General features: G+C 50.8%; 1 protein-coding gene across 1 annotated transcript in view; it reads right to left on the bottom strand.

The window, feature by feature from the left end:
• The window catches only part of ERRFI1 (ERBB receptor feedback inhibitor 1), a 731,587-nt gene extending 727,198 nt beyond the window's left edge, over positions 1-4,389 (bottom strand). Inside the window, exon 1 of the mRNA XM_049775338.1 lies at positions 4,241-4,389. The gene's annotated coding sequence lies outside the window, so the exon portion shown is untranslated. The remainder of the gene's footprint in view (positions 1-4,240) is intronic.
• Between the last annotated feature and the right edge of the window lie 20,191 nt (positions 4,390-24,580).

The raw sequence follows: 24,580 nt of genomic DNA on the forward strand, positions 1-24,580 counted from the left end.
TCTGCAGCAGCCAACAATAATTACCGACCTGACGCCGGAAGAGCACTGAAAGATGAACATCTTGGTGGGCTGAAATCTAGCCCCCAAATGCTGTCCCTGGTCACCTTGGGGCCAGACACAGAAGGACCAAGCTCTCTCCTCTTTCTACCCCTGGGGGAGGGGGCTGGTAGCATGTTTTCCTTGTTTCATTCTAAGCAAGACTCAGAGAACACAGGTGGTCACTCCACTGACCTGTTACCTGGGCCAGAAGGTTTATACATGACCCTTCGAGGAGGGAGTGCTGGGGGGCACCAGGGCACGCTGGGGGTACAGGGCTACAGGACAGGACGCCCATCTCCTTGCTCCAGAACTTGAGTCTAACGTGAATTAAGGGAACCTGCAGATGTGCTACAGCTGTGCGTGGCCTTTTATAAAGGGCTGAGGACTCAAAAGCTCAAGACTTTTCAGGACCCACATCCTAAGGGCTGCTTCCCACCCCCATTTCATTCTTAGTTCAAAAATAGAGCAAGTCTCTTGCATTCACTTGCAGGTGTGTGGGGGACCCCCACCAATAGGCCGAACAGGGAGAGCCCTAGTGGGGGTGGCAAACAGGAGACCAGCTGCCATGACTGTTGAGATTGGAGCTGAGGGGGAAGATATTCTCCCACCCCACCCCAAATGGGCTTGTTTTCTGGTTAAACACTTCAGGAAAAGGGCAAACACCAGGCTCTTTTTGGGGCTCGGTGACCAGACAGCTGACCCTGTATGGCTGCAGAGCCCCTGGGGTAAGGGCTCTCCAGGACAGAGACCGACCGAGGCCCAGATCCAGGCGGGTAAGTGGATACAGTCCGCCTTAGACTCATTCCAGCTGGGGGTGGTGGCAGTGGGGCCAGGCTGACCTAGGCAAGACCCCCAAATCTCCCTGAGCCTCTCTAACTCTTCCTGGGGATCAGGCAGTCCCAGAGGTGCTGGGGGACTTGTGAGCCTGGGAATGAATGACCCCAGCTCTGGTCGAAGGCCACGTCCATTCTGCCATTTGGTGCCCCCCCATTATCACGCCCTAACATGCCAGCAACCTGCCTGGCCTAGCTGGGGACACCTGTATCTGGAAAGTGGGGTTCCAAGTGCCCCGTGCTTGCTCAGAGCCCATCTCCTCCCCACCCAGAGTCAGTCCTGCAGCGGGGAGGTAGGGGACCGGGGTCATGTTGGACACCAGCCAGCTCATGGGTCAGAGGGGGCCTGGCTCCCAGTTAAAGGGCCTCATGGGGGTAGAGGGAACCCCCGTCTCCAGGCCACTGAGCTCAGCCAGTGTCCCCCAACACTGCACCTTCTTCCCTCTACACTCTGTTCTTAGCAGCAAAGTCCTCTTCCCTGAACCCTATCTCAAAAGGAAGTGGGAGGGAGAGGAGAGGGGATCCCCAGGGAAAGGCTCAAAGTGGATTCTTCGAGAGCAGAGAGAGACATACCAAATCCACCCACTGCCGGCTTGGTCACTCCCTGGCCCTTGGGCCCACCAGAGTGAGCCCCACTCTGCAGATAGAAGCCCCCTGGAAAGCTGGGCTGGGCCTGAGCAGAAGGCAGGTGATGGGAGATAGGGGGCTGGAGAAGAATGATATAGTGTGGTGGAGGGGTTGCCTCTATGACCAGCACAAGGCCCTAAGCCTGCTCCAGTCTGCACTAGGGTTTCTGTCCTCTGACGCATGGAGCCTTGGGACAACTTGATGCTCCTCTAATCCACATTTCCTCTTTTTTTTTTTTTTTTTTATTGACAAAAGAAAACATTTTAGTGTTCAAGGAATCACTCCCAGAGTAACCTGGAGGAGACCACCTGGGGGTGCAGACAATCAAGCCAAGGGCAGCCCTGTGCAAGGCTGTGTGCAAGCCCTCCCGGGGCTATATTCCCTCCCCCCCTCCCCCAGCCCCTGAGCTCCACATTTTCAAGTCAAACACGCTCTGGGCCTGGAAGACCAGCTCTTTGGCCGCCGGCTGGAAAGAGAAATTGGATTCAGGCAGTCAACAATGACTCGCAAGCAAGCAATCTCCCCATCTTCCTCTCCCTCTGAAATCTGAACCCTCCACTTTTTCCTCCTCCCTGGGAGCTGCCCAGTCTACCAGGCCTGGATCTCCCAGGGGGGTTAGCGACCTGGTCAAAGCAAGTGTTTTCTGTTGGGCCCACAATGCCACGACTGGATCTGGTCTTCGCAGAGCGAAGTTACTCATTAGCTTGGACATATAAAGCAGTGCCCGTGTGTGGCGCCAAAGGGCGCTGCCGGGGGGCTTGGGCCGAGCGAGGGAGTGAGCTAGGGACCGGCTCAAATGCCTTCAGCAGAGTCGGGTTGCTCAGGCCAGGCCCGGAGGCCTCTCGACAGGCATTCAGCTTCCTGGAACCGGCCTCGGTAATCCCGGCTCCCTCCCCAGCACCTTTTCTCAGGCAACCCAATGGCATGTGGACTTTCAGGTCAGCTCCCCGCATGCGAGGCTGGCCCTATAATTTAGACAACTCGCCCTGTAAAGCCGCCATTAGTATTTGCAGAAAGAATTATCTGTGTTCAGTGTCGGAGCTGCTGTCGCCAAGAGTTATTATTTTCTTACACACACACACACACACACACACACACACACACACACACACACACACACACACACACACACACACACACAAATGCCCAGTCAAGTCTCGCAGAGTTACCAGTTTCCTACTGTGAACTGAGTGTGAGGAGGTGGTGTGCTGAAACAGCAATTCCACCTGTCAAAAATACAAATAATTCTGACATTTCCTAACAGCCATAAAAAAAAAAAAAAAAACGAAAGAAAGAAAAAACACAAACACAAAGCCCTGCTTTGCTTTCTGGCCCTTATCAGCTGACAGGGCAATCCTGCAGGGCTTTAAAATGCAAAATATGCTTCCGTGCAATTATTTATCCAAACCAACTCTGTGTGTCCCAGGAGGTGATGCAGGAGACAAGGACCCTGGCCCAAAAAGAGTTTTACCATCATCTGACATTATCTATCAACCTCCCCCCCACCTCAATCCGTCAGAAACACACAACTGAAAATAAATCTGGGAGGAGAGAAGTGGGGGACCACCCCTCGAATGTTCCACCCAGGAAGTGTCAGACACCCTCCCTACATGCCAGGTGAATTTCCATTCCACTGCGACAGGAACAACAGAGCCGGGTCACCCCAGGCTGGCAGACTGTCCAAATCTATGTCAGCAAGAAACCCAACTTCTTTGGACTTGATTTTTCTTTTTGATCTTAGGAAAATATGTGGAACCGGCCCCTAAATCTGTCTGTCTGTCTTTGGATCCGTTCAGTGAAATGTCTTGGGGGTGCGGGGAGAAGAAACCAACAATTTATTACATTAGCTAATTTGCACAAAAAAAAGAAAAAGAAAAAGAAAAAGAAAAAAAGAAAAAGGGGGGGAATGATTGAGAAAAAGGAACAGACTGCAAGCCCCGATTTGGGGGTACCGGACTGGACCGGATCGTGGATCTGTCATTGACCCAATCAATCACCCCCCTCCCCATCACAACCTGTGAGAGGTACAAAACCTCTTCCAACCTTTGCAGAACTCCTTTTGACTTGGATCTCCAGCAGAGAGAGAAGAAGAAAGAAGAGGAGGAGAAGGAGGAGGAGGAGGAGAAGGAGGAGGAGGAAAAGCTGCATTTGCACCTCACCTTTCTTCACCCCTGACAGCTGCCTAGGAACCATCCGGCCCTACCTGTGGTGCAGGTGTCCCTGAGCTGCAGCCTCCCTCCACCGCATTGCACCGCACTGCACTTAAGTTCATGACTAACCACCTATTCATATTCACCCCCTCTTTTCCTTTTCTTCCAAGCAGGTACAGAGATGGGGTGTCTTCCCTGCCATGACCCAAGGCCCGGGGGGCACCCACGCAGCAGCAGCAGCAGCGCCCATGCATCGGCATCTGCACCCTCTTAAGACCCACCAGGCCGCCAGCACCCCAGGAGGGAAAGAGGGGACCCCTAAGGCCCCCCCAAGAGGCGCCTCGGGGGTCCCCAGGGCTGGTTCCCCTCTACCTCCAACAGGCCTGCAAAGGCCCCCCAACAGGCCAGAAGGGGTTTGCTGGGGGAGCCCCAAAAGAGAGAGCCCGGGAAGTGGGTGCAAGTCCCCTCACCTCCCCCACTCAGCCGGCCAAAGTGGGGGAGCTCGCAGGCGCCCTGGAATCCGTCTGTCTGTCCGCGCGTCCGTCTGTCTGTCCGTCCGCCCCGCCCCCCGCAGCTTCCCCCCCCCCTTACCCCGCCGAGCCGCGGCCGCCCCACGGCGCCGTTCTGCGCATGTCCGTCCCGGCTGGCTCCGCGCCGCGGGCTCCGGGCCGCCCGGCGTGGCGTCGCGCAGGCGCCTTGGCCGCTCGCACGCACCCACCCGCTCGCCCTGGGCCGTCGGCACGGCGGCCGCCGCGCGCGCCTTTTATAACCGAGGCGGGGGGCGTGGCCGTGACGGCGGCGCCCGCGCCCCGCCCACGCCCCGGCTCAGCCAATGAGGAGCCAGAGCCCTCTTAAAGGGGCGGTGGCGCGGCCCGGGCGTGCGCGCGGCCCCGCGGGGAGGCGGCCTTTGTCTCGCGAGGCGCCCGCTCCCGCCGCCGGGCAGGAGGGGAGGTGGGGTTGCCTGGCCCGCGGGGCGCCCCTTAGGAGCTAGCGAGCCGGGTCTGCAAGGCTCCTGACCCCTGCTGGTCCCTCATCACCACCACCACCGGAAGGGCCTTGGGGGTGGTGAATGGAGGCCGCAGGGTCAGGGTGAGGCCACTTTTGGGGTGCTTTCAGGGACCCCCTGACTCTGATCAGCCTGGCCTGGCCTTTGGGAATCCAGGACAGGCCCCCCACTGCTGGCCAGCTTTGACCCAACTTGGTCCACCCACCAGCTCCTAGGAACAGCCCCTTCCACCCTCCCCAGCTTGTGTCCACACACACCCCCAGTCCTGGTTTGGGGGATACCTGTGACCTCACTCACCTCTTCATCAGGACCACGATTGCCCCCCAGGACAGAAGGGCCAGAGAGATCTTGGAGCAGCCATGATGCAATGTGGGCTTATAGTTTAACCGAAAAATAAATACGACAAATGATAACAAACCCCAGAGTCACTAAAAGTAAGAAAGCAAAAAGCAAACAGACAGGAACCCTCTCCAGTCTGGGCCAAGAAACTAATGGTCTTGAGTAGGCCCCAGTGCCCAGGAGAGGCCCCCAGGAAGACCTTGCACTGACCCAGAGACCCTGCAGCCTCCCCCTCACACCCCCCTGCTGTTTCTTCTGGACCTTCCCTGCCTGAGCCTTACTTAAGACAGGCTGTGTAGCCTAATTGGGGTGGCTTAACATGGGGGAATGACGTGCTGACCTTATCCGGTTAACTATTAACTTTGCACTCGGAGCAATGATTTGCTTTTTTTTCTTCCCGGTTATTTGCTTACATTCCTTCCACTTTAATTCAAAGGCCGGATTCTGAATGCAAGGCCTGAAGCGAGGGTGTGTGGGTGCGCTCGCATACGCACGTACCCCAGAAATATCCCCCCTGGCCCCCCTCTCGAGTCCTACATGCTGGGCAAGCGCCCTCCCTGCTGTCCTCTCGTTCAAATAATGCTGGTTTTCTTACCCAGTGAACTCAGTGTTACGATTCACAGAAAGCCCATCCAGGCTGCCCTTGTGCATGTGCCATGGTGTTAGGGACCTCTGGGCAGTGATCCATGTGGTGCCCGCCTGGTCAGACCTGGGCGGCGTTGACTGGTAGGGAAGGAGCAAGCTGTGCTGCTTTACTCGATCTCTCTGATCACTCCTGTCACTTGTCATCTGTGCTTTGGCCCCATTGCCTGCTTGTACATTCCCAGCTCATTCAACAGCGATAGTCACCAGGGCAACCATCAAACACGCCCCATCTCTGGAGGAAGAAGATCAACTGGATACTTGGGGAGCCCTGGGGACCTGTGGGATGGTGCTGTGTTTGGGTGCATGATCAAAAATCGCCACCAAAGACATGAGTAACGCCTGATGAATCCTCATTTTCCTCTGATCTGTTTCAAACTTGCATAATAAACATCTCGGGTTCTGCATTTTTTTTTTTTTGGGTGGGTGTGAGGGGGGGAAGTGGAACCAATTGAGCTGTTCCCTCTGGGCTTTGGCTCACAGCCCTCTGCCTTGGCTTTGTGAAGTGTTGAATCGCCCGAGATTTGCACCCACTGCAAATATCTATGAAGCATATTTGGTAAGACTGACAAATCAATAACCTTGTCCTGGATTCTGGGAAGAGTTTAAAAGGGAAATGGGAGGCTTCCTGAGGTCAAGGCTGCACTTCATGGTTATCAAGGGACCATCCCTGGACTTTGATCCCACAAGAATAGCAAGTTTTAGGAAAAACAGTCTCTAAATCCATCTTGTTTCTTTTACCTCCAGCCAAGGTTGACTGCCGACAAGACAAGCACTTTCCTCCCTGTATTATCTCTCCAGCTGAAGGGCCTAACCCATTTCCAGGGTGCTCTGAAAGAAATAAAAGCAAAGACAGCATTTGTTTTATATCTCTGAACAGTTCATTTCATGCTGAGGTTGCTCCCCCAAATTTTATTTGAGTTTTTTCTTTTTCTTTTTCTTTGTTTTTGGGGTCACATCCAGCAGTACTCAGGGTTTATTTCTGGCTCTCCACTCAGGGATCACTCCAGTCAGTGCTCAGAGACAGGTGGTAATGGGAACTGTCCAATTGTCCAAGCGTGCCAGGAAAGAGAGTACTGTATTCTCTGTATTATCTCCAGCCTTCCTAAGAATTTCAAATGAGAGCATTGTTAAGCCATCATTGTACCTGTGACCGGTGCATTCTTGCCAACTTGAACTGGGCTTTGGCACCAGGCTGTCCTTTTGTTGGTTTCCAAACTTAAAACCCACAGATGCGGCTTTTGGGGTGACAGAGGTGGTACTCGCTGTCCTCTCAGTCGCGGTTCCATGAGAGTCCTGTACACCAATGAACCTCTCGCTCCCTAAATTCTTACAATGGTTCATCCGTGTGGTGTTTATACTTGGGTAGAGATCTGGGAATCTCCACCATGTTTATAGAGACTAGTAGTAGTAGTAGTAGTAGTAGTAGTAGTAGTAGTAGTAGTAGTAGTAGTAGTAGTTTTTGGGCCACACCTGATAGTGCTCAGTGCTCTGCACTCAGAAATCACTCTGGCAGGCTTGGGGAACCATATGGAATGACCAGGATTGAACCCAGGTCAGCTGCGTGTAAGGCAAATGCCCTACCGCTGTGCTATCTCTCTGGCCCAAGCCCTTGAGCCTTCACTTTGATCTAGCCAGCATAACAATGTCACTCAATCTTTTGAGAAAAAAAAAAAAGAAAAGAAAAGCTGATGGTTAGATGAATGTGCCATCAAACCAATACATGTCAGTGGGGGAACTGCATTTCTTCAAGGTCTTTTCCGGAGAAGGCCACTCTATGTTTTGGAAACATCCGGCCACAGCTTGATCCATTTATATCTGATTGACAAGTGGTGAATTGCTTGAAAACAGAAATGGGTTTATCAGTGGGGATCAGTCTGGCTCTTCCCCCAGCTGGAGTACACGGGAAAAGGGGGAGATTTCCCTGTTGGGTTTCAAATACCCCAGAGCCAGTGTCTGGGTTTTAATGCTCAGCTCATTGTTGGATGGTTGGGCCCAGGATCAGCTGCTTTGTTTTCTCTCAGCTGAGTTCTCAGAGGCTCTTTGCTGGGGCTGCCTTGTCATGGAGATGATTTTGTTCTCTAACGTGTCCTCAAGAGACATTGGACACTCCGGTATTTCCGCCTCTCACCCTGTCTGGAACTTGGAAGCATGGAGCTCTTTCTCGTGGCCTGGAGACATGCTGACTTGACCTATACAGGTGATGAAGAATGTTTCGATGTACACATTTGATAAGCGTGACCTGGCTGTTTCTTGAAGGTGGGAAGGGTGCCAGTGGGACTTCATCTGACACCCCCACCCCTGTCCCTTCTCCTGAGTCCCCACTGCACTGCCCTTCTGAGCTGCTGACCAGCAGGTTGTGCTCTAGGCTCTGCCAAATCAATCAATTAATTAAAAATATTAATTGGAAGGCCTCATTATGGGAGGTGGGGGTGATAGGATAGTCCTTGGGGGTGACCCCGCATAGTTGGGCAGGTGGCCTGGTCACGTGCTGATTCTCCTGCAAAGAGTCTTCGGTGGCCACTGAAATGCTGGCCTCGTGGGCTTGGTTCAAATTGCAACCTGGGTGTGATCTGGCCCAGTGGCCCCTCTGTGGACTAATATTCTGGGCATGCTGATGTTCCGTATAAATGAAGGATAAGAAAAGTGGGATTAGGGGCCAGAGAGATAGTACATTGGTTACATGTGGCTGATGGGTTCAGTCCCTGGCATCCCATGTAGTCCTCTGAGCACTGCCAGGAATGATTGATTCCTGAGTGCAGAGCACAGTGGGGTGTGACACAAGGAAAGAAAGAAAAGACCCTGATACAATATCACTATGTACCTAAAATATTACTGTGAAAGATATGTAATCCACTTTGATTAAAATAAAAAATAATGATTAAAAAATTAAAAACGTAAAAAGAAAAAAAGAAAGAAGGAAGGGAGGAAGGAAGGGAGGGAGGGAAGAAGGAAGGAAGGGAGGAAGGAAGGAAGGGAGGAAGGAAGGAAGGAAGGAAGGAAGGAAGGAAGGAAGGAAGGAAGGAAGGAAGGAAGAAAGGAAGGAAGGGAGGAAGGAAGGAAGGAAGGAAGGAAGGAAGGAAGGAAGGAAGGAAGGAAGGAAGGAAGGAAGGAAGGAAGGAAGAGAGGAAAGAGAAAAGTGGGGTCATGACTGGTGAGAGTAGGCTGCTTTGACCCCACACCCCACACTGACTAGCCTCAGGCTTCACTCTGCCCTGCAAGAAGGACAACAATGGCACTAAATCACTATAAAATAAGACTCTGTAAACGTGATGGGGATGGTGCGTGTGTGCAAGTGTAGACCGTGGTGACCCGGTTCAAGTGGGGATTGCCCTCCCTTCCCCCAGCCAGTCCGAAGATGGCAGCCAGCTGGCATCAGGACTCAGCTGAGGGCACCCAGCCCACCCTTGTGGGACTTCTTGGGGCTGACAGAGTGACACTGCTCAGAGATAAGCCAGGCTTTCCCGTGGCCAGTGCACCCTGACTCCCAGGCCCATTTGGTCATCCACCACCCAGCACTAGCATGACTCAGGTGGCTAGACCCATGCTCAGACTCGAACATGATGTTCTTAGAGCGACTCCAGCAGATGAACCACCTCTCTGTTGATTTTTTGGACCAGATTCTAGAGTCCAGGAAACGCAAGATCCAAGGATCCAAATCATCTCACAGACTTTTCCTCCCACCAGATTTGCAGCCAGATGTTGGGAAGGGGTTGGTCGGAGGGGGGGCTGTCTGGAGGAGCCCGGAGCATTTCCTGGCATGTTCCAGCTGTGTGTTTTTTTGTTTGTTTGTTTGGTGGTTGTTGTCTTAGTTTTGTTGATAGTCAATGGCTTATCTTATTTCAGGGCCTCTCAAGAGGGGTTTTGAGGGGGGCGTTATTGGCCAAGTCCCAGTGATTCTGGATCAACTGGGATATTCATTCAGGACTGAAGGTGCTGGGTCCACCGTAGGGTATGGGTACTCAGTGGGGCCAGGGAAGGAACTTTTGTGCCTTCTGCATGCCAGGAATGCTCCAGCCTGTGAAGATCTTGTTTTTGAGGGCCAGCTTTTGGGGCAAAATTTTGGCACTGTTGTAGAAAAAGGCACTTTTTTTTTTTCATTGAGATTGTGACTGGGTATTTATGGACACATCACGCATATATTGCTTTCATTGTATTTGTTTATTTGTCCTTCTCTTCCTCCTTTCTCTTCCTTCTCTCCTCCTTCCTTCCTTCCTTCCTTCCTTCCTTCCTTCCTTCCTTCCTTCCTTCCTTCCTTCCTTCCTTCCTTCCTTCCTTCCTTCCTTCTCTCCCTTTCCCTTTTTATTCTTTCTTTTTTCTTCTTTTATTTCTCTTTTTTGAGGGGACATACCAATAAGTACTCAGGACTTACTCCTTGCTCTGTGCTCATGATCACTCCTGGCAATGCTCCCGGGACCAAAAATGATCTGGGAATTGAACTCAGCACGAGACAGCTTTTCCTTCTGTACTCTGGGCCCTCACCTGTCTTTGTCCTTTTTGGATGATTTCTATATTAATGAGCTAATTCACTGTTTATCACTGAGGTCGCAGATGTCTCTCCCTTTTGGTATATGTCTCATCTTTCATGTTTCTCACCCCCCCTTTTTTTTTTTTTGCCTTAAAATGAATGTGTTTTGTGGCATAGTTTTAGCATTACAGAAAAGTTGAAGAAGAAAAACAAAGAATTTTCAACACCTTCACCAAATATTCATAACATATCCAAGTTATTGTGTTTTCTTTTCTGTTTTATTTTGGGGTCCACACCAGCAGCACTCGCTGGTCACTCACAATGGTTTGGCAGGGGGATCTTCACACAGTGTCTTTCTAGAAAACACATTTCAGTTCATCTCACAGCCCATCTCCTCTCTCAATCCCATCTTCTTTGTCTTTATTCACCTAGAGACTTTTTATTGGAACTATTTATTTTCAATTATTATTTTTGGTTTGGGGCTACACATGGTGATGCTCAGGGCTCAATCCTGACTCTGAACTCAGGGTTTACTCTTGTTGGGAACTCAGGGGATGCTGAGGACCAAACCCAAGTCAGCTGCATGCAAGGCAAGTGCCCTCCCTGCCGCGCTATTGCTCCGGCCCTGGAACAATTTACGAGTAAATTGTAGACATGATGCTAGGGCAGACCTATAAAGATTGTTTTTAAAGACACATGACTTTGGGGGCAATTTTCGTCTTGGGGAAACTTTGAGTAGCGGCCAGGGTGCTATGGCCCCCACCCAGTTCTCCCTATGACTCAGATTGTGTGATTTTTTTTTTTTTGTATTTGTTTTGGGGCCACACCCTGTGATGCTCAGGGCTTACTCGTGGCTCTGGGCACAGGGATCACTCTTGGCAGGCTCTGGGGACCGTATGGGATTCTGGGGATCAAGCCCAGGTCAGCTGCATGCAAGAAAGCGCCCTTTCCACTGTGTTATGGCCCCGGGCCCTCATATTATCTTTAGTCTGGTACATTTGCTGTGATGACTAAATCTGTCCAGACACAGCATAACCTGCTTGAGTCTGTTTTTATGGACCCTCTGAGCCACCAGGCTCCTTGTTCTGTCCTGGGATTAACAACCCCCCCCCCCCCCCCACACACACACACTAAGCTAGCACTAAGCTGCCATTTCCTCCAGTCTCTGGCCCTGCTCTCCTTTCTGCTGGTGGTTGCCCCATTTGGAGCAAGAGGCTGATGTATTGTATCTGATGTTCCTCTCATTGACCTACTGTTTTCATGATGTTTTGGGTTTGGGGCGCAGAAGATCAGAGAGGTGAAGAAGGGTCTTTTTTTGGTGACTCCATCTGAATTCACTTGCCACCAACATCCCTTGTCACTGTTGATGTCGATTTTAGCTGGAGGGTTTCCAGGTATTTCAAGGTGGACGTTAACATCATCATTGTCATTATCTGGGCAACCCCCCCCCCCAAAATGAGGAGGGTTGAGTCATCTTTGAATCATCACAAAAGCTCTGCGATACCCCTAAAGCTCTTGGGTGCTGTACGATTCATGGACCGGTAAGGTGATGGGGTTTCCCTATTATTTGCAGTTGTTCCCCAGCTCTGGCAGTGCTCAGGGCTAACTCCTGGCTTTGCACTCAGGAATCACTCCTGGCGAAGCTCAGGAGGACCCTTGGAGCACTGGGGATTGAACCTGGGTTGGCTGCGTGCAAGGCAAGCTCCCTGCTCTGGCTTGACTCTATTAAAATGACTTTTCTATCAGGGTTTTTGGTGTTGGTGTTGCTGTGAGGGAGGGTTGGTTGATGCGGGCGCAGAAAATGCCCTGATTTGTCTGCAAAGCCACAGAGCATTCTCTGAAGGGTAGACAGTCTTCGTTGGCTTTCCAACAGGGATGGGACATCTGGATTTGTCTGCAGCCCAGATGCGGCTGCTCATCGCCCAGAGTTATTTTTGCAAAGGAACACAGCTTATCGAGGAAGGATCGAGCTGTCATCTCCCGTCCCTTATTCCTGTTTCCAGCCGCTGAATAGCCCCTTTGAATGTGACAGCAGTTAAATATCCCACATCCTACATTTGATCATTTCCAGGAGCCAATAAGAAAATGCAGTAAACTGGATCTGAATGATTTATTTGTGCAGAAAGAATGAGTTTCCTCTTTGGTCACACATCCGACACCCACACGATACCTCATCTGTGGTGCTGGGAAGGAACATTTTCAGGGGAAATCTGATGCCCAATTAGTGTGATTTAATTTAGTCAGTGGAATTTCCATCTGGCCCCAATGTATACTCTGGAGCAGACAGTTTATGTCTTAGGGAGCTGGGGTCGGTAGGCATAAAAACACCAGGAACATTGCAGCTTTCTGAATTCCGACACACACACACACACACCGGTTTTGAGGGGCTTTAGTTCCAGGGTGAGTAGGGACAGACAACGTGTGATCTCGCCTTGTAGATAAACATTTAATATCAATAGTCAAAAGAAAGGGGGAAATTCCAAGAATTGATGGTAGATAAATGTCTTCTCTTCCAGAGAAGTTGGAAGTTGACAGGTAGAGAGCTAGCTAGCTACTAGGCGAATGTTTCATGGTTCTAGTATCTAAGTCACAAAAACTTAGGGAAGCAAATTTTTCATAAATAATAAGTATACTTTTTTAAAATGTTGGGGTGTGTGTATGTGTGTTGGCATGAAGAGTGGTAGAAAAGAAACAAGAGAGAGAACTTGCTCAACTTAAAAAATTCCCTCTGCAGCCAGAACTATATTACAGCAGATAAAGAAAGCATTGGCCATGCATGTGGCTGACTTGGGTTCGATCCCCGGCATCCCATAGATCCTGAGCACCACCAGGAGCGATTCCTGAGTGCAGAGCCAGAGCCTGGGTGTGGTCCACCACCCCTCCCCAAAAAAACCCAAAGCAAAAAAAATTCCCTCTGTTGTGCTGCAAAGATAGTACAGCAGTAGGGTGCTGCCTTGCATGTGGTTGGTCTGAGTTTAATCAATGCTACCTTATATGGTCTCCGCCAGGAGTGATCCCTGAACACAGAGCTAGGAAGAAAGCCCTGAACACTGCCTGGTATGGCTCCAAAGAAACAAACAAAAACAAAAAAACAAAGCCAAAAAATCCCCTCTGTTGGATGCATTCACACTAACTAACACTCATAATTATAATCAGCTCCTACAGTAAAACCAACGAGATCCACGAGTGAGGTTTTCACAGAAGGTGTGTACCATTGGTGTCAGTGTTCCATGATGTACATTCCAGGACCCCAAGCCCTGGGCTTCCAGTCCCTTCAGCCTGTCCCCTGAACTGTGATCTCAGAAAATAGGGACCTGGCTTCCCTTTTCTACCTTGCAAAGACTGATTTTCAATCCCGGGGCATTAGATGGGGGGCTCATAGCTTCAAGCTGTCTCCTTGTTGCAGAGAACCCAGGCAGGATGCCCTAGGAACCCTCCATTCTGTACTTAGATATGTTAGCCATGACTGCTACTTCATATGAAAACACTTCTAACACCATCTGGAATGACAGGAAGATGTCGCGTCGGAAAAGGAGGGTCTAAACATGTTTCTTTGTACTGTTCTTGCTTCCAGATGAGTTCTGCATTCTTGGAAGAGAAAGGTGCTTACTTGGGCTGTCAAACTTGCCTGTGTTTACCCCTGCTAACAAGCAGTCCCAACAGGGCCAGACCCAGATGTCTGAGATAGTATGAAACAAGCCCCGGGCGAAATGACAAAGGCCTTCAGCCCCTGCAGGAACCAGACGAGACTTTTCTCTGCAGCCTCAACATCTTCGTCGGTACATGTAACATTGCTCTGGGGCTCCCCACTGCCCTCAAATTGGCTCCCCAAGAATTGTGCAATTCTCTCCTCTTACTCACTCTTCAGTTCCTGAATATTCCCTATGTCATTTTCCTGGTCGCTGGCAAGCACAGTTGGGAGGGAGTTTAAGTGGCTGAAAGGAACTGGGAAAACCCAAGTCCAAGTCTGGGCTGAGGTTTGGCAGTGGCAGCGCTGGGTGATAAGGCTCCAGCTCCTGCAGAACTTGAAGTTACCTCGAACCCTAAAAGCAGGAGGCCCCAAATGCTGCCAGACACCCACCTCTGGTTGCTGGGGTCTGATGAGTAGAGGGGGGAGATGGGAGGACCAATCCCACATGGTTTTTAATTGGCTTAGCAGGCGCCCAGGATACAAAGCCAGGCCGGCGTTTAGTCAATGGGGCTTTCTTTAGACGTGGGCATTTTAGGAAAAGGAAATAAAACAGAGGGACGCTGGCCTGGTTCCATCCAGATGGGGTACAAGCTAATGGGGCTGGAGGGGGAGCCCCCGCATTCCCCCAATCCATCCCGCAAGCCAATGATGACACCCAGAGGAGGGAGGGCTCTAAGACCAGCTTTTTTCCATTTAACCCAAGAATCTGACCGATGCCATTTCCGATCAGGCCTTTCTAAGTAGTTCCTTAGCCTCCATCAGTTAAATCAGTTACGGGTGGACTGGTAGGTCCTTCAGGTCGAGCCCTGCTCACGGCTGTTTTGGGGCCTGACAGGGCAATTTCATATCTCCTTTCCTTTTTCTTCATTTGTTTCATGTACACTGTTTTAGAACTCAGAACAAGGCATTGTTTTTTTTCTGAACTTAACCCCCTCTGTATCGGTGCTCCTCCTTTCATACTATGTCCCAGAAAAGGTGGTTGGGTGGTGTCTGGGAGCTGAGGCCTTTTTGTTTCCTGTTCCCCAAAGGCTTCTCCTGGCCACCTCGTTCCTACTTGCTGCCTTTCTGCATTTGTACCTCCTAATTTTATGGGCTCCTCTCTAGAACTTATGGCTCCTGAATGCTCAGGCTTTCATCAGGATCTGGGCCTCCCATGGCCATTTCTTCCATCTGCTCAGTCCTGTGCTTAGATGGGGTTGTGAGCAGGAAGCGGTCTCAGCACGGGCTGGGTCTGCACATTGTGCTCCTCTCACACTTGTGCAGGTATCTCATCCAGTTCCTTCCAAGGTTGGCATCTCTCTGTGTTTCCAGAACATTCTGGAGAAGAGCAGGTGAGTGGCGTTTGCCAGATGGCTAAGTCCGTTCCCTTGGTGTACATGTTGATGATGGTTCAATCTCCAGTTTTATACCTGTACCTCCTACCTCTCTCCTCAGTCCTATGTCTCGAGGTAGGCCTGCTGGGCAGCTGTGCTGTGCCTGAGACCTTTGGAATGAGCCAGGCCATGCTCCAGATGAGGCTTGGGGTGGACGCTGCCTTTGCTACTTCTGGCTTTGAGTGAGGCCTTTCGTCCCTCATGCATCGCCCTGGCCACAGGGTTGTCTGCCCTGCATGGGTCTGTGGCCTTCTTGAGGGGTTACTGTAATGTTTGCTTAGGGCTTCCTGCTGTCTTGGACTTGAAAAATGAAAAAATCCCTCCTCCTCCTCCTCCCTATCATATTCTAAAGTGCTGAGGGTTGGGACTTTAAGATAATTTTTTTGTGGGGAGTGACACAATTCAACTTCTAATAGTGTCTCAGATTTACCTTGTCAGCAATGTGGAGATAGTACAGTGGGTAGGGCATTCGGCTCACACATGGCTGAAACATGGTTGATCCCTTACACTCCATATGGTTCCCTGGTCCCCTCCAGGAGGGATCCCTGAGCCCAGGGCCAGAAGTAAGCACGGAGCATAGCCAGGTGTGGCCCCAAAACATACCCCAGCAGTTTGGGGAGGGAGCCAGAGAAGGGTAAGATTTTGCCTTGTATGTGGCAGACCCTGGTTTGACCTCCCCCCCACAGTTGTCAAATAATGAATCCCCAATTATCTGCACATGTGACCCCCTCCCCCAATCCAAGGGAGATTGAGCAGCAGTTAGGGTGAACGCCCAGGTTCAACTGCCTGGGGTTCTGTCCTCCAAGAATCAGGACAAAGGGCCCTGAGCACTGCCAGGTGAGGCCCTAAAGGCCCCTGAGCAACACTGGGGTAATTTGTGGGACCTCCTAGCACCGAATCTATGGGCTCCTGCACTGAATTACTGGCCAGGATCACAGAGATCACAGGATCAGAGGATCACTGCTGGAGACCCTGAGAGCCCTAAGCACTGCTTCAAGCTTTCCCCGAAACAGACAGACTGAGAAACAGACAGTGTTTCCAACCACTCTGCTGTCACCTCTTGGTTTTAGACCTCTATCCCTCAGAGGCCCCCATGGGTCCTTCTACCACCCTCTTCCCCTTGCTTCTCCTCAACCACAGCCCCACCATGCTGGCCTGGGCCCCCAGTGCATTGCTGTTTCCTTGGGGCTGTTTCTGGCCAAGTCTAGCCAGTAGCTATGCATGGAGCCATCCAGAAAAGCCTGGAAAGGGGGACCCCTGCCCATTAGTGTAGGGCGCCTGGGTGGGGAATGTTCCCCAACCCCAGAGAATTGCTTCCCACATGGCTTCTGAGAGCTCATGTCTGCATATCTGCTGGAAATCAGAGGCTCTGAGCAGCATTGGTGAGTGCAACAGATAGTCTGTCGCTGAGAAGCAAATAGCTCTGTGATCCCACTGGCAGTCGTGCTGTCACCCCCAACCTCCACCCTCCTGGGTGAGCACTTGAGGGGCTCCACAGATCTGGGTTGCATCAGTATGGGAAGAACAGCTCTAGGGCTGCCCCATCACCTGCAGCAGAAGGAGAGAGGTTCGGGGAAAGGGTCCGAGCAAAGTGGTGGGGGGACAGGTCACATCAAGGCGGGAGGTGAGGTGGATTTGCTGCTCCAGGGTTCCTGGGCTGCCCAGAGGGAAAGTAACTGGGCTCAGGAGTCCTGTTAGCATCAGGACAAGGCATCATGAAGGAGCACCACCCCACCTGCTCCCCCTGAGACTTTAACGTGGTCCAGACACACATGGGGTATCAGCATGGGGGCAGCTAGAGGCGTCCCCTGGCTTGGGGCGTCGTGGCCACTTGGCTTGTTGGTGATGAGGAGAAACATGGTTGCTCCCACTCTGACTCCCCCAGGTCCCTGATTCCCAGAGTTAGGCGAGAGAAAGTGGGGGAGACCCTGAGTGGATCCCTGCGTAGATCCGCCTGAAGATGTGTGGGATGCCCCTCCCTCAATACATTGACTTTTGACTTCCCTTTTTATTTTTTATTTTATTTTATTTTATTTTATTTTGGTTTTTGGGTCACACCCAGCTGTGCTCAGGGGTTACTCCTGGCTGTCTGCTCAGAAGTAGCTCCTGGCAGGCACGGGGGACCATATGGGACACCGGGATTCGAACCAACCACCTTAGGTCCTGGATCGGCTGCTTGCAAGGCAAACACCGCTGTGCTATCTCTCCGGGCCCCATTTTATTCATTTTTTATTATTGGTTTTGGCGCCACACCTGGCAGTGCTCAGGGCTTACTCCTGGCTCTGTACATAGGAATCTCTTCTGGTGGTGTTTGGGGGACCCATATAGGATGCTGGGGATTGAACCCAGGTTGGCTGTGTGCAAGGCACCTTCCTCGCTGTGCTATCTCTGTGGTCCCTTCCTAAAAGCCTAATTCGGGAGGGAGAGGAGCAGAGGAAAGCACAGCTAAAAACAAAACAAAACAAAACAAAACAAAACAAAAAACAATCCAGGGGGCCGGAGAGATAGCATGGAGGTAGGGTGAATGCCTTGCATGCAGAAGGACAGTGGTTCGAATCTCGGCATCCCATATGGTCCCCTGAGCCTGCCAGGAGCAATTTCTGAGCATAGAGGCAGGAGTGACCCCTGAGCGCTGCCAGGTGTGACTCCAAAACAAACAAACAAAAACAACCCAGGCCCAGGCCTTGCACCTATATTAGCCAAGTGCCAGCGCTCCCTCAAAACATCCTATTCTCAAGCCCTCAGCTTATTGTCCCTTCTGGATATGGGCTCCTTGTTTTCTCTCATCACGTCCACTGACTCCCCCTTACACATACTTCCCCAGTGCTTCTTGGTTCTCTCTGCAGCACCGGCCTTATAAGGAATGGGAGACCTTTTAGTCAGAGCTTCAACATGAAAACAGGGAGGGTAATGCGATGGGGTCACCTGAGGATTTGGAGGGTTTGAGAATGTCCAGATCTCTGAGCTTTCCTTCTGTGGCTGGCCTTCCACCCTCAAATTCTGAGGACGTCACTCTCTGAAGGCTTTGGATTGCGGGGTAGTTTGGGGGAGCTCCCGCCGAACTGGAGTTGAGCCATGAGGCAGATGGGAAAGAAACTGACTTCCATCAGAGCAAGTGTGGATGCTGGACATTGTCTCTCATGGGGTCCCCCCCCCCAGTCCAGGGATCACGGGAGCTGCCTGGCTGCTTTCTCCCTAACTACTGGGTCCCCCTAATTCTTCTCTGAGCTGAACCCTGAGCTGGATGAGCTTGGCAAAGTATCCAACTTCAACAGACTTAATTTGGGGGTGATCTTCCTGGCAACTGAGGATGCGCCCTACAGCTGACTACTGGCCAGAGAGTGGGCTGGAGGCAAGAACTCCCTTTTGTCCTCCAGAAAACACACATAGTGGGTAAAGTTCTGGAATCACCAATAAATAGCTCCATAGATGGAGGACCCCTAGTTTTCTCTGATTATGTGGGTGGGGGGACTGTTTTCTGTGCTTTTAAGGTTTTGAGGTTCTGGCCTGGGCCCTGCTAAGTTATACAGCTATGATCAGTCACCCCTTGATTTGTGAGGTTCCCTTCCTGTCCCTTTGTTCTGTTCCCCCCCCCCCCAGCAGCGGGAACCCCAGAAAACATCAAGGAGCCAAACTGTTTCCTGTTGATGCTGGAAGGAGAAGGGGAGACAGTTCTCCCAAGGATCCCGGGCTGAGGTGGGATGTGGGGAGCTCACAGCAGTGTGCAAGACCCAGACTGGGGTGAGTTGTGCACCCCCATGGGGTTCACGATGTGGAGTCTGTTCAGCAAAAGAGAAACGCGTGTGGCCGCGTCCTCACAGACCCACAGTGCTGCTCCATATGGATGTCTTTCCTGGCTTTTGGCTTATCCAGGTAACACACCCCTTGGGCCTCCTCAATTTTGTACATTGGTCCAGACTTGGTTGGCTAGATTTGGGGGCCATTCTTAGGAGTTTACAGGGCTTACTCCTGACTTTGTGCTCAGGGATCACTCCCGGTAAGGTTTGGAGGGGGACATATGGGGTGCTAGAGAGTAAATCCAGGTCAGTTGTCTGCAAGGCAAGTGCCCTGCCTGCTGTATTGTCTTTACCACACTTGTTGCTAAGAGAGGGGAAAAATCCCTCCTGACTTTTGTTTTTGGGAGTGTTCAAGGGTTATTCCTGGCTCTGTGCTCAGTAATTACTCCTGGCAGGCTCAGGGGATCATATGGGATGCCAGGGATCAAACCCAGGTTCGTCCCAGGTCAGCCACATGCAAGGCAAATGCCCTACTGCTGTGCTATTGCTTTGGCCCCCTGGTTTGCAACTTATCAAGGGACTTTATTGAAAGATTCTTTTATTGTCTAATATAATATGTCATCTCTTTATGTCAGGGACCAAAGAGATAGCATAACAGGACATTTGTCTTGCATGTGGTAGACCTGGGTTCCATCCTTGGTAACCAAGATGGTCCCCAGAACCTGTCAGGAGTAATCCCTAAGTGTAGAGCCAAAAGAAAGCCCTGAATCCAGCCAAGGTCTGGCCTCTAAACCAGAAACTATAACCATATAAGTATATTTATAATATGTATAAATACATAAAAATATAGTACTACTAATAATAAAGTTGGTGTGAGTGCCACCATATTACAGATGAAGACAGTCACCAGAGACTGAGTAATTTCTATAAAGTCACACAGCAGTCAACAGGGAGGGAAGCCAAGTACAAGTTTGCTTCCTGATCTCGTAGCAGCAGCTTCAATTGCTCCCGGGAACTGTGGTTAGATGCAGCAAACGCTTTACAAGAACTTGGGGCTTGTGTTTTGGAGGAGCTAGCTTCCTTGGTTCCTGCTCTAATGTCTTACATGTTCATGAAAGTGTTTTTCCGGGAACGACTTCAGAGTACTGCTGTCTAGGCTGGTGCCCGCAAATGACAATTCCAGTTTCACCTTCGGAGACTTCTCTGGGGAGCAGGATGAGACAAAGCAGCTTCTGGGGGTCGAAGGCACTGGAGGGGGTGGCTGGCCCACGTGTTAACCGCCTCTCCGCTGTGTCCTGGGACCATTTCTAGGATGGGATTTTCAGAGGCCACATTCACAGGGGAGAACTGTTCTTTCCAAATGTTTCATCCTTAATATAAACGTTATTACTATGTATTTAATCAGTCTTTGCTTGTTCGTTTATTTAATTATTATTTTTAGGCCACAGCCAGTGGTGCTCAGGGTTTACTCCCTGCTCTGAATTCATGGGTAATTTCTAGCGGTGCTCGGAGGACCCTGCGGGATGCTGAGGATGGAAGTCAGATGGGCCCTGTGCAAGGCAAATGCCCTACCCACTGTGCTATCTCTCCGGCCCCTGTAAGTTATTTTAACTGCTTTGCTATCCGGCCCTGAGGACGGGGTTTAGATAAGACAAAGGCATAATCAGCTCAGGTATCCAAATGGGGGTTATATAATTATTTTCTAGGAACATCATAATCCTCTCAAAATTAGATTGTTTTTCTTTGAACATATTTTACAAAAACTGAGCTACTGGAAGAACAGAGATTGAAAGAGGTCTGGTGGAGATGTTTAGAAACAAGTCTCTACATTTTGTTTGGGGGCCACATCCAAAGGTGCTCAGAGACTCTGTGCTTAGGGGTCATTCCTGGCAATGCTTGGAGGACCCAGTAGGATGCCAGGGATTGAACCCAGATTGTCCATGTGCATGGCAAACATCCTTCCCATTGTGCTATTTCTCTGGTTCACACAGGTCTCTATTTTTAAAAATGTCTTAGACCTTTTTTCTTTTTGCTTCTCTCTCTCTCTCTCTCTCTCTCTCTCTCTCTCTCTCTCTCTCTCTCTCTCTCTCATTTTTTATTCTTTGGTCATACTCAGCAGTGCTCAGGGCTCACTCCTGCAAGGCTCAAGGGACCCTTTGTGGCTCTGGAGATGGAACCCTCTGGCTCGCAGAATGCTGAGTAACACCTTCTGTTCCTGGTGGTGTTTATGGGGCCATGACCTGGTTGTTAAGAACAAAGAGCGAAGCTCCCGCCAGGATTCCGGATGTCATTGTGAGGAAGAAGATAAAGGACGGAAAACACTGGTTTCTGCAGGGCCCAAGTATTCCTTGGGGAGGCTCTGGACTTGGGGGGGGGGCTCAATAGGGCATTTGTAGGGTAAAAACCACTTTCTAGGTCCGCCATCTTTGTCCTCTCCTGCCCCCCAAGACACCCCCATATAGAATTGGCACATGCCACTTCAAATCTTGACCCTTTGTTGCTTCTTTTCCTGCATACCTCATAGCAGCCAGAATTCTGGGTGTGTATTGTCATGCATGTTTAAATGTGTGTCTATGTGTGTACAGGTGTTGGGGGAGCAGGGATGGGCTCAGGGCCTTGAGCTGGCAATGCAGGTGCTCTGAGCAAAACCTCAGCTCCTGACAGATGTCTTTGACCCTCCTGTCTCTCCTTCACTCTGTTCCCCACAGATGTCACCTTGGAAAAATGCACCTACCTGCTGGCCCAGGTCACTTTCACTCAAAATGCTGCGGCTTCCGGTCCTCACAGGGGGGCCCCCCCGTGGAGGACAAGCTGGAACACAGACACGGGGTGAAGATACAGACAAGATAAAGCCAGATCCAGGCCATAGCCCATCCTTCCTCCTTCCTGTGGCTGGTATTTGAGCCTCAGGGACAAGCCCTGGGTCTGTCCTTCCAGTCCAACTGGCTCAGGGTCTAGAAAGTTCCTCCCAGTCTGCCTCCAGAGCCCGGGTGGCCTCCTCGCTGCCTTCCTGGTCTCTAACTGGGCCTCATGTGCCTTCACCAGTCACCAGCTCACACACCAGCCGCATCAGCATGTCCCATTGCGGCAAGCACAGTGTGAGTTGGGTGTCCTGGGAAAAAGGTCTTGGTGCTGGAATGCACCCCTAGTTAGTCCCATCCTGGGATGGCCTTTTTCTCTTCAACTCATCTGGAAGGCTGCTCTACCCTTTGCTTTGCCCCTTAGTGAAGTGGGGTCAACAGCAGAGCCTAGTTTGTGGCGGGCCAGGTGCTTGCTTCATTCAGTGCGTGGAAAGTTCTGGAATGTAGGCTGTCAGCTCCTCCCACACTGGAGAAGCCATGCTGTGAATAGCATGGAGTTTGCTCGAGATAAGCCTAGAAAGTATTTTCTTGTTGCCTTATTGGTCTGTTAGACTAATCACAGGGACTTGTGAGACTCAGTGGTGGGTTTTGCTGGTGGTTGGTAGAGACATGATTCAGAAAATGGGGCACTTTAAAGAAGAAATTGGGGGGGAATAGGGTGATGGTTCCAGGATTGGAAACCATGCCTGACAGGTTCGAGGTCCTGACTTTGACCCCCAGTAACACATGGGGAGCCAAACAGGCACTGCTGGGTCAGAGCCTTGAACTGTCCAGGTTTGAAATGTATGGGTATGACCCCCAGAATCCCCTGGGGCACCCACCACCCCCTTCCCCCATAAAAGAAGCTGTTATATGTTCTCAGGTCAAAACTTTGCTGTCATTCCCCATCCTTACCCCTATTTCTGCTCCTGGACCAGAATTCTAGATGGCCTCAATTCGCTTCCCTGGTCCAGGGGCAGAAGTAGGGGTAAGGATGGGGAGCTACAGCTTCACCATCTGTGTTAAAGTCTCCAGGGACTGCCACTCACACTGAACCCCATTTTTGTTCTAATTGCTTGTTCTTTCTGAGACCCTGCTCCTTTGGTTCAAAAAAAAAGCAAAAAAAAAAACAAAGGTAGCAGAAGGCATGAGGCCTGAACAAGGTGTCTGCACTCTGAGTTTTCCTTTTTGATCTTTCTTGATCTTAGAAAGAGAAAGAAGAAAAGAGAGAGAGGAGAGAGGAGAGCGAGAGCGAGAGAGAGAGAGAGAGAGAGAGAGAGAGAGAGAGAGAGAGAGAGAGAGAGAGAGAGAGAGAGAGAGAGAGAGAGAGAGAGAGAGAGAGAGAAGGGAACAGAGGCCAGAGTGATAGCGCAGTGGAAAAGGCATTTGCCTTGCATGCAACTAACCTGGGTTCTATCCTTGGCATCCCATATGGTTCCCCTGCACCTGCCAGGAAGAACCCCCCTGAGCACTGTGACCCCACACCATACTGGTGTGGCTCAAAAACCAAAATAAAGGGGAACAATATGGGGAGAACCAGGGGATCCCACTTTTTATCTCCTCTGCATTTTCTCATTTGGTTTTGTTTGTTTGGTTTAGGGGCTACACCTGGCAGTGTTCAAGGTTTATTCCAGACTCTGTGCTCAGGGCTCACTCCTGGTGGGCTTGGGGGAGCATGTGGAGTGCTGGGTCTGGTGTGTGCAAAATATCTCTACAGATGTTTCAGAAGGCGCAGCTACTTTCCTGAGTGCAGGCAGAGAAATAATCAAATCTTGTCCCATCTGATGTAAGTTGGGGGTGGGGTTAGAAACTCAAGCATGCTCAGAAGGCCCCGGGGACAATTCTGGCCACTCTGGGCAGGTGGGATCATGGATGTGATGTTTTGGGGACATATGCAGTTCTGGGGTTCAAACTCAGGTCCTGACATGTGCCTGACCCCTGCTACTTTTTTTTTTTGTTCTTGTTTTGTTTTGGGGCTACACCTGGCAGTGCTCAGAGTTTTTTCCTGGCTCTGTGCTGAGGAATCACTCCTGGCAGGCTCAGGAGGACCCTATGGGATACCAGGTATTGAACCCCAGTTAGCCGCATGCGAGGAAATGCTCTCCCTGCTGTGCTATATCACTCCAGCTATTCCCCTACTACATTTTAAATTTATTTTCAGGTCATAACCAGCAGTGCTCAGGGCTGACTCCTGGCTCTGCCCTCAGGTATCACTCCTGGCAGGCTCAAGTTACCATATGGGATATTGGGAATTGAACCTAAGTGGACCACATGCAAAGCAAATGCCCTCCCCACTGTGCTATCACTCTGACCATGCCCCTGCCCACTACATTTGTTAAAACCCACAGAAACAAAGCGTAAGGACAGGGTGCCTATAAGGCCTCACTAGGAAGAATCCTGGGCTTTGCACTCCAGACTCTACTTTTGAGAAGAAACAAAGCCAAGAGGTGGATCCCACACTGTGTTCCCTGCCACTTGTTCTACTCCTGTCTGGGGACAGGCCTGTGTCTTCCCAGCCACCTTCAGACATCCAGCCAGTCTGTACTTGAACTTCCGATTACCTGGGCATCCAGCTGGAACACTCGTCTCATTCCTAAGCTTCCTCCCCGGAGCTAGGTGGGTTCAAATCCTGGGTGCAGGGCTGGGCAGTTATGGAAGATCTTGCAAAGGATGCTCTGTCCTCGCTTTCTTCTGCGTCAGTCTTTGGAATGTTGATGCATTGAAAAGGAATCATTGCATTGTGATGGCTAATGTAGTTGGATGGAAATTATGAGATACATTTGTATGTAATTGTGTGTGCGCGTGTGTGTGTGTGCGTGTGCGCGCCAGGGAAAG

Source organism: Suncus etruscus, chromosome 6 (assembly GCF_024139225.1).
Source record: "Suncus etruscus isolate mSunEtr1 chromosome 6, mSunEtr1.pri.cur, whole genome shotgun sequence".
Lineage (NCBI taxonomy): Eukaryota > Metazoa > Chordata > Mammalia > Eulipotyphla > Soricidae > Suncus > Suncus etruscus.